The sequence below is a fragment of the Elephantulus edwardii genome, unplaced genomic scaffold (assembly GCF_000299155.1).
Source record: "Elephantulus edwardii isolate Elephantulus edwardi_28Jun2011 unplaced genomic scaffold, EleEdw1.0 scaffold00032, whole genome shotgun sequence".
Taxonomy (NCBI): domain Eukaryota; kingdom Metazoa; phylum Chordata; class Mammalia; order Macroscelidea; family Macroscelididae; genus Elephantulus; species Elephantulus edwardii.
In genome coordinates, this window is record NW_006399782.1 from 1,466,516 (window position 1) to 1,475,585 (window position 9,070).

The 9,070-nt window shown below is 40.2% G+C and overlaps 2 pseudogenes; one reads left to right on the top strand and one right to left on the bottom strand.

The window, feature by feature from the left end:
* The first annotated feature begins 2,380 nt into the window (after positions 1-2,380).
* LOC102867794 lies at positions 2,381-2,659 on the top strand (annotated as a pseudogene).
* A 1,816-nt stretch (positions 2,660-4,475) lies between these two features.
* LOC102858024 lies at positions 4,476-5,516 on the bottom strand (annotated as a pseudogene).
* Between the last annotated feature and the right edge of the window lie 3,554 nt (positions 5,517-9,070).

Sequence of the window (9,070 nt, forward strand, 5' to 3'; positions counted from 1 at the left end):
CAGCATCTGTTAGCTGAAATATGTCAATTGGTATACCATCTATTTCCGGGGCCTTATTTTTTGCTATTTCCTTCAAAGCAGCTTGAACTTCTTCCTTCCGCACTATAGACTCTAGCTCATATGTGATTTCATTAAATTCTTCTGTGTCTGCCAGTTCCTTTTGATACAGTGACTCAGTATATTCTGTCCATCTTCTTTAGGTGTTTCATGCTGCCACAACAAATTAACACAAATTGTGTGGCTTAAAACAGAAATATATTCCATTCTAGAGACTAGAATTCCAAATCCAGGATGTTAGAAGGGTCATGTTTTCCTGAAGGTTCTAGAAGATGATTGGCCTTTGTCTCTTCCAACTTATGATAGCCCCAAGCATTGCTCAGTTATGACAACATAACCTCTCTCGGGTGGTCTAGTCAGGAGCGTGTCACACTGCCAACCAGTTGCTCCTTGGAAGAGAGATGGGCCATCTCTTTCTGTTTGATTTACTGCCTCTGAAAATCCACTGGAGGGTTGGCTATGAGTTGATTCTCACTTGACAGCGATGAGTTTTCTCCATCTTTATAAAGACACTATTCATATTGAAGAAAGGCTCACACTGCTCTAGTATGACCCCAAGTAACAAAACTGCTGGCATCTGTAAAGACTTCATTTCTAAATAAGGTCATATTTATTAGCATGGGGGTTGGAACTTTATCTTTTTTAGGGAGACAATTCAACAGAAGACTTTTCTTTTTCACTGGACTACTACTATACTTCATAGGGTTTTTGAAGGCCTGTTGATGACCAATCCTTCTTCCTAGTCTGTCTTAATTTGGGATCTCTGCTTTAGTACAGCATCTGACAGACAAGTACTATACCCCAAAGAGCAACTGACAGACAAGCAAACATATACTTAATATACTTAATGTAGAACAGACACATGAAATGTCACTTCCCAATGCAAAAACTGAAAGATGAATTTGACAATTTGGCATTGATTTTCCACACCTCCTTTCCCTTCTTCCCCCAGTACGAGGCCTCTAACTAACCTCTAATATGATGGCTCAGTCTCCAGTCTCTCTTGTGCTCCCCAATGAAGATGGTCCTCTGGGCCTTGTGACCAGCTCTGTGAGCTGTGGCTCCACATGGCTTTGTGTACCTCAAGGACCAGCAACCTGACTTCCTGATGTGGGTCTGGGCACTGTCATGGTTCAGGGCTATTGTTTATAGAGTCACCATGGGTCATAGTCCACTTGACAGCACATAACAACTACTATTTTTTTTTTCCTTGTAGTTCTGTACTGAGTATCCTGCCACCCTAACTTTACTTCAAGCATTTCAAAATTAAAAGAAATATTAAAGAATCATTTATCATATAATGTCTAGATTTAAGTACCTAAAGAATTACAGTATTTTGACCATAGGTTGCAACTTAATTTTTTTTTAACAAAAGTTTACAGGAAGGTTGGATTTTCATTCATTCATTGTTGCACATTCCCACCTCCCCCAGTCCTCTTTGCAATGCTCTCTTGTTGCAGATTGTTGTCATACATATAATGTCTAATTATACATTCCTCTCTGACAGTTCTTCCCTTATCAGTTCCAAAGCCGTGTTCATTATCTATCCACTCTTTTCTATTCTCCTTCCAACTGCCCCATATGTCTGTCCTATTTTTTAACAGTGGTGTACAGTGTTTGTCCTTTTGTGACCAAAATATTTCACTCAGCATAATATCCACCAGGCTCATCCATGTTGTGTAATGTTTCAGGAGTGCATTGTTTTCCAATACTGGGTACTATTCGATTGTGTGAATGTACCACAGTTTTTCTATCCATTCATTTGTTGATGGGCACTTGGAATGCTTCCATCTTGCTATGTGACTAGCACAGCAGTGAAAAGGGTGTGCATACATCTGTTTGCACCTTGACTCAGTTGGTTGGGTTTTCCCCTCTAAGGTGTGCATTTTTATTAAACTGATCTCATGTCAGTGTACTCATGTCAGCTGCTTCTGCATCTCAGCCACACTATGGAGACCAAAAGCCTTCATATTTCTAGAGTTGGGGGAGGGGCAGGGCCACCCCCCAAAAGTAGGGCCTCTAATAGCTGACTATTGAAAACAAAAACTAAACTGAAAGAACAAATATTAAGGCAGAAGGTATTTAAAAAAAATAAATTTGGATTATGTAATTTACACAAAAGTGATGCTACCTATCATCCCCTTTCCATGTGTGGACCCGGGATGGGGGACCAGGGCCCTTCTCCTTAGGGAAAGGGAGAGGGTATTGGAAAGGCAGGAGATTGCTGTCACATCACCACGTTGGGATTATCTAAAATGCAGAGACACGAGGAAAGTCGGTGAGTTGATGTGGAGCTCATCTCTGTACACATGGTGGCGCTGGGATGAATTCCTCCTGATCCACCTCAGTGGTGGGTTTCGGCACTGTGGACCCTCAGTTGCAGCTTTTCATCAAAGTGAAGACACAGAGGCAACACTTTCAGTGGCTGCTGCATCTAATGAATGAACTCTGTTGTGCATGGACAAACCCGGAACAAAGGTGGACAGTCACGCTGAGGCCTATTTTCTGAACTGAAAGGAACGTGTCATTCCAGTTCATCTTGTATCATCTGGAACAGACCCAGAAATCCATGCCTCTCTTCTCAGAAAGCCTCTCTGATTGATCTCAACCTTACCTCTTTGGAGAGAGAAGTATTTGAGAAAGCAGAGCTGTTGTTAGTGGGATGACCAAAGAAAGTCACTGAAGAGTCCATCACTGTTCCCACTTTGGGAATGTCCTGTCACTTGACAGTAAACAGACTGGGGGGGGAGGGTGTGAGTGTGAGTGAGTGAGTGTGTGTGTGTGTGTGTGTGTGTGTGTGTGTGTGTGTGTGTACACTGTGAGAATCAAATGCTAATCTTATAAAAATAATTGACAAATGAATGGAAAATTCTACCAAATGCATATCACTGTATGTGGGACTATGCTTTTCTCAAAGTCCTAGAAACTTCTCTTAATTTAAAAATAGAATTGCTTTCTATAGTTTGATAATGAGACCACATAAGTTACAAATGTGTTATTTATGTGAATTAATTTCTGATTTCTGGGGAGACTGAAAGTCATATTTGTGTCAGAAAAGGCAGTCAGTTGGGGGGGAACTTACCTTGGTATTGTAATTATAGGTCTTCTTATCTAGTGCACAACCATCACTGCTGTGGGGAAAGTCCAGGGAACATTCAGAGACAGCACACTTCTGCTTTCTAGATTATCTTCCTCCTATAAATTGAGTCACCTAAAGACCTCTATAAAATAATGGTCTCTGGAAGCCAACAGGCAGTGTAAGAGTCTAGAGACCTTTAGTTATAAAGGAATTCAAGTCAGTGAACATAATTTTCATTATTAGACTGCCACAAGGAAGAAGTTAATTAACTGTCCCTATGTTTAAAAAAAAGTAAAAGATGTGCCTAAATCAGTTTTGTTGTTTGTTTTGTAAAGATTTGCTGTTGTTTTGTTGTTGTTGTTTATTGCTATCGAGTCGAGCACAAATCATAGTGACCCTATGAACAAAAGGCCTGAAGCCTTTCTATAACTATCTTGGTTCTTCAAGTTCATAGAGTTTCCAGAGACATGTGGTTTAGGAAGTGGATGCCACTCTTGCTTCCAAACCTGTCTTAAACTGGGAGTTCCACCAAACACTGCCCACCATGGGCAGCTGTTATGGCATTTGACCCCCCAGTGGTTCAAGGTTCAGCATCACAGCAAACTCAGATTTCCTCAATCCAGCAAAATGACAGAATAGTGCTGCACAGCTTAGAAGAATGTTCCTCCAAAATAAAAAAATAATACTAGACCCTTGAGCCCAACTGACTTTTAAACACAAGGGCTCGCTCTATCTATCTATCTATCTATCTATCTATCTATCTATCTATCTATCTATCTATCTATCATCTATCTATGTATCATAAACAAAAGGCCTGAAGTCATTCTATAACTATCATCATTTCTCCAAGTTCATAGAGTTTTCAGAGGCATGTGGTTTAGGAAGTGGATGCCACTCCTGCTTCCAAACTGGAATCAATCTGGAAGCTCCACCAAACACTGTCCACAATGGGTAGCCATTATGGTGTTTGACACACCACTAAAAACTAACAGCAGTTCCAAGTAGAGATGTATACCTGATACTAAACAGAATAGATTCCATGACTACATTCTTTTAATTGCTGAAATAAAAGCTTTGGCATGATTTGAAGAAAAGAGGAAGAAAGAGCAATGTACAATCAAGTCCTGCCCCACACTGGCAAGCTGTGGTGGGGAGGGTGGATTCTCTCTCCACATCAACTCCTGTCACTCTCACAGTTAGAATTTTTTAAATCCTGAGTCAAGGGGAGGGTAAATTTAAAAAAACCAAAACAAAATTAAAAGGTAACAAAGCCATGCCAATCTCATCTCGTTTTGCTTTTTTCCGTGAAGAAAGGGTGTAATGCAACTAAACAGTGTGCCTAGAAGTATATGCAGTGGATGATGGCGGGTGGACTCATTGTATTCTTGATTGCTGATCCTGCTGGAAAGTGGCCAGCGAGATCGATGCTCTTGCTCTTCATTGGGCTGGGGGCCAGCACTGTGGTCTCCTTCTGCATCCTGTCATGGGTGCATGGATGCATGGTGGTCCATGCAGAGGGCCTTGCCAATGTCAGCGTCACATTTCGTGATGGAGTTGAAGGTAGTTTCGTGGATGCTGGGAGACTCCATGCCCAAGCTGGAAGAGCACCTCAGGGCAGCGGAAAAGCTCATTGCCAATGGTCCTGAGGGTAGACAGCTCGCAGCTCTTCTCCAAGGAGGACGAGGAAGCCCCATGGCCAGCTCCTGCTCAAAGTCCAGGGCAACTAACAGTTTGTCCTTGATGTTAGGCATGATTTCCTGCTCTGCCGTGGTGGTGAAGCTGTAGCCTCCCTCGGTGAAGATTATCATGAGGGAGACCACCAGGTCCTGGCCAGCTAGGTCCAGACGCAGGATGGCATGGGGGAGGGTGTACCCCTTGTCGATGGGCACAGTGTGGGTGACCTTATCGCAGGAATCCATCACAATGCCGGTGGTGTGGCCAGAAGCATACAGGGACAGCATGGCCTGGGTGGTGACATACATGGTGGGGGTGTTGAAGGTCTTGAACGAACATGATCTGGGTCACCCTGTCTTGGTTAGACTTGGGGTTCAGGGAGGCCTCCATCAGCAGCACAGAATTCTGTTTACGGGCCACACATAGCCCATTGTAGAAGGTGTGGTGCCTGATTTTCTTCCTGTTGTCCCAATTGGTGACAATGCCAAGCTTCATGGGGTACTTGAAGGTCAGGATGCCTCTCTTGCCCTGAGCTTTGTCACCAACATGGAAGTCTTGGCCCATGCCCACTATCACACCCTGGTGCCCAGGGTACCCCATGATGAGAAGGGGAAGACAGGTTGGGGGCATCGTTGCCTGCAAAAGAGGTCTTGCACCTGCCAGAGCCACTGTTGTTGACCAGAAGTGAAGCGATGTCCACATCCATGGTGAGCTGGGGGTGGCTGTGTGAAAGGGGGGTGGTAGTGACTGTGCGAGGGGCCAGCTCTTTGGGGGTGGTGGAGGTCTCAGCTCGGCTCTGGTTTCTTTAGGGTATATTCCCAGTAGTGGATTTGCTGGGGCAAGTGGTATTTCTATTTCCAACTTTTTGAGAAAGTGCCAAAATGCTTTCCATAGTGGCTGTACCTTACCACCAACAGTGGTAAGAGTTATCTCTCTACAATCTCACCAGCATTTGTTGTTTGCTGCCCTTTGAACTTTGCTATTGTTGCTGGGGTGAGATATCATTTCATAGTTGTTTTGCAACTTTAAATTGATGTTGCCCTAGAAAATCTTTTTCTCAGAAAGCATAAACCTATACTTATTTAACTAAATTAAGCACTATGCAACTTTTTTTTTGGTAAAAAAGATAACATTTTTTTATGCCACGATCATTTGTTTTCTTTATGCTAAATCTACTTGCTTAAGTCATTCACTTAATCCAATAAATTTGTAAGCAAAATTCTCACTGAGGTAGTAAGGGCATAAAATGAAAAAATTTTTATATTAGTTTACTGTGCTTTGGGTAATACCGGCAGAGCAAAAAATAGATATTCCTTTGACAATTTTTATGCATTGTTCCCTGACATTTCTTTAAAAAAAAAAAAATCTATTCTTTTTAACAGAAAATAAATCTCTCCCATGTACCACACTATTGGTTGGGTATTATGAATAAAATGCTAAAATCCTTTCCCAAGACAGACCGACCTATCATTTCTAGAGAAGAGGACAAAACAATACATATAACTTAGTCCTTTCTTGTTTGGGGCAGTTCTTTGCTGCAGAAAAAGTTTTCTTGTATTTCATTATCATTTTTAACTTTTTTTTTCTTTGTGGAATAGCCAGGCAGTGCCAAACATTTTTATTTTATTTGGTTTTTTTTATGACACAGACAAAAACCAATCAAACAAAATTATTTTCAAAGTGGTTATGTAACCCAAAAGAACACAATGCATCCATTGTATGCATCCTGGGCCTGCCTATGAACATATTATTTCTTCTTATTATTTTTTTTTTAGTTTTTGAAAACCATGCAATCTCCTTGCATGTTAGTTTTCTTTTTTTTAAATTAATTTTAATGAAACTTTACAGAGACTTTGGATTTCTATTCATTCATTGTTGCATTTTTCTTTCTGTCCACCCCTCCCCTCCCAGTACAATCTTCTCTTTGAAAAGTAAAAGAAAAATTCTTTCATTGTTTTACAATTCCTCCCCCCCAGGTCCATTCCACTATGCAGCCTTCATTCTGGACTTCTGTCATGACAATAATACCTAATCACATATCCCTTTTAAACAGTTTTCTCCCTCATCTCTTTCAATGCTATATACGTCATTTATCCCCTCTTCTCCCAGTCTCCCCTCAACCGTGAAGTCAGTACCACTTTACAACACTGGCACCATGTAATATTTGTCCCTGTGTGACTAAGATAGTTCACTCAGCATAATGTCCTACAGGGTCACCCATTTTGTATAATTCATGAGTTCCTTGTTTTTCAATGCAGCATAGTACTTTTACCTCATATATCTTATGAGTTGAGAAAAACATGAGAACAAAAACACAAACCACAGAACACAGTAGTGAAGAGAGAGAATGGGCACTGGAATGAAAGATGTCTGGATTCAACCTTGAGTCTTCCAATTGGTTTTTTTTTTTATTTCTTTTTGGTTTTTTTAAATTGACATTTTAGTCAAAGTTTATACAGAACTTGGATTTCCATTCATTCATTGTTGCACATTTTCCTCCCTACCCACCCCACTCCAGTTTGCTTTTCTCTTTGAAAAAAAATTCATTCATTGTTGTACAATCCCTCTACCCCAGTCCACTTTACTATGCAGCTCTTATTATGGACTGTTGTCATGCAAATAATATCTTATTATATATTCCTTTAAAGCAGTTGTACTTCTCATCTATTTCAATGCAGTATACATTATTTATTCCCTCTTTTCTTAGTTTCCCTCTAACCCCCATGTCGGACCTGTTCTATAACAGCTGCATTCTGCAGTATTTGTCCTTTTGTGACTGAGATAATTCCCTCAGCATAATGTCCTCCAGGGTCACCAATTTTGAATAATATTTCATGAGTTCCTTGTTTTCAGTGTTGCATAGCATTCCATTGTGTGATATACCACAGCTTCTCTTTCCATTCATTTGTTGATGGACACTTGGGTTGTTTCCCTCTCTTTGGTATTGTGAACAATGCAGCAATAAACATGGATGTGCATATATCTACTGAGTAGAAGTTCTGGTTTCTTAAAGATATATACCCAGTAGAGGAATTGTCTGGTCAAATGATACTTCTATTTCCAACTTTCTGAGAAATCTCCATACTGCCTTTCATAGTGGTTGCACCATTTTACACTCCCACTAACAGTGAATAAGGGTTCCAGTTTCTCTACAACCTTGCCAGCATCTATTGTTTGCTGCTCTGTTGAATTTTGCTGTTGTTACTGGGGTGAGATGATATCTCAAAGTTGTTTTGATTTCCATTTTTTTAGAGCTAGGGATTTTGAACATTTCTTCATGTGTTTGCTTGCCATCGGAATGTCTTCTTTGGTGAAGTGTCTGTTCATATCCTGTGCCCATTTTGTGATTGTCTGTTTAGCTTTATCTTGTTGTGGTGCCGTTTGCAACTCTTACAATTGTTAAAGCATGATATATATTGTTGATTGATTAATTTAATTAATTAATTTAAATAGAGTTGTTCTTTTTCATTTTATTCTACAAATTTTCTTCCACATTTGTGACATGGGAATGTCACCAATATGTCAATTTATCTCACTGTTATGTCTCAGTTTACTCCCAGTATTCCTTTAGCCTAGCATTTTATTTACAATAATTTTTAATCTGAGAAAGAACAGTGCCCATCAACTGTGTGAGTTTCTTATTCTGGCAATAAGTTTTTCCATTCTACCACTGGTTTTCTGAACCTTTTCATCAAACGAATTTTTTTTTAAAATTTTGCCCTTTTTTTTAGAAAAAAAACCCGAATGTGCCTTTTTTGGCAAAAATTGTCCTGTTTTTAATAAACGCTTAATAACTGGAATGGTGACAGTGATTTATAAACTTCATTTTCAATTTTGCTGGGATCATTGTTGGATTATTTTTGGTTAAAATTTTGCCTGTAAATGTGGGCAATCTGGATTACCAGTCCATGTAAAGCCATTGCTAAGCAGTTCCTATTGTACAGATGGACTTTTTGGGGTACCCCTTTTAGTGTAAGTACAACAAAAAATGACTCAGATAATTGCAATTCTTCACCAGCAGCTTTATCGGAATTGTGAATAGGCCTCCTCTTAGAGTCTTCTTCCATCTCACACCTACCTGTGGAATTTATGGATCTACTGTTATTAGATGTACTAGGGGAAAGTCTGCTGTTAGGGACCTCTCCAAAGTACTGAAGAGCAATGGTGTCTCTCTGGAGACTAAGGTGATACAGGCCATGGTCTTTGCAATCACTTGTTATGCATCAGAGAGTTGGACAATGACCAAGGAGGATAGAAGGA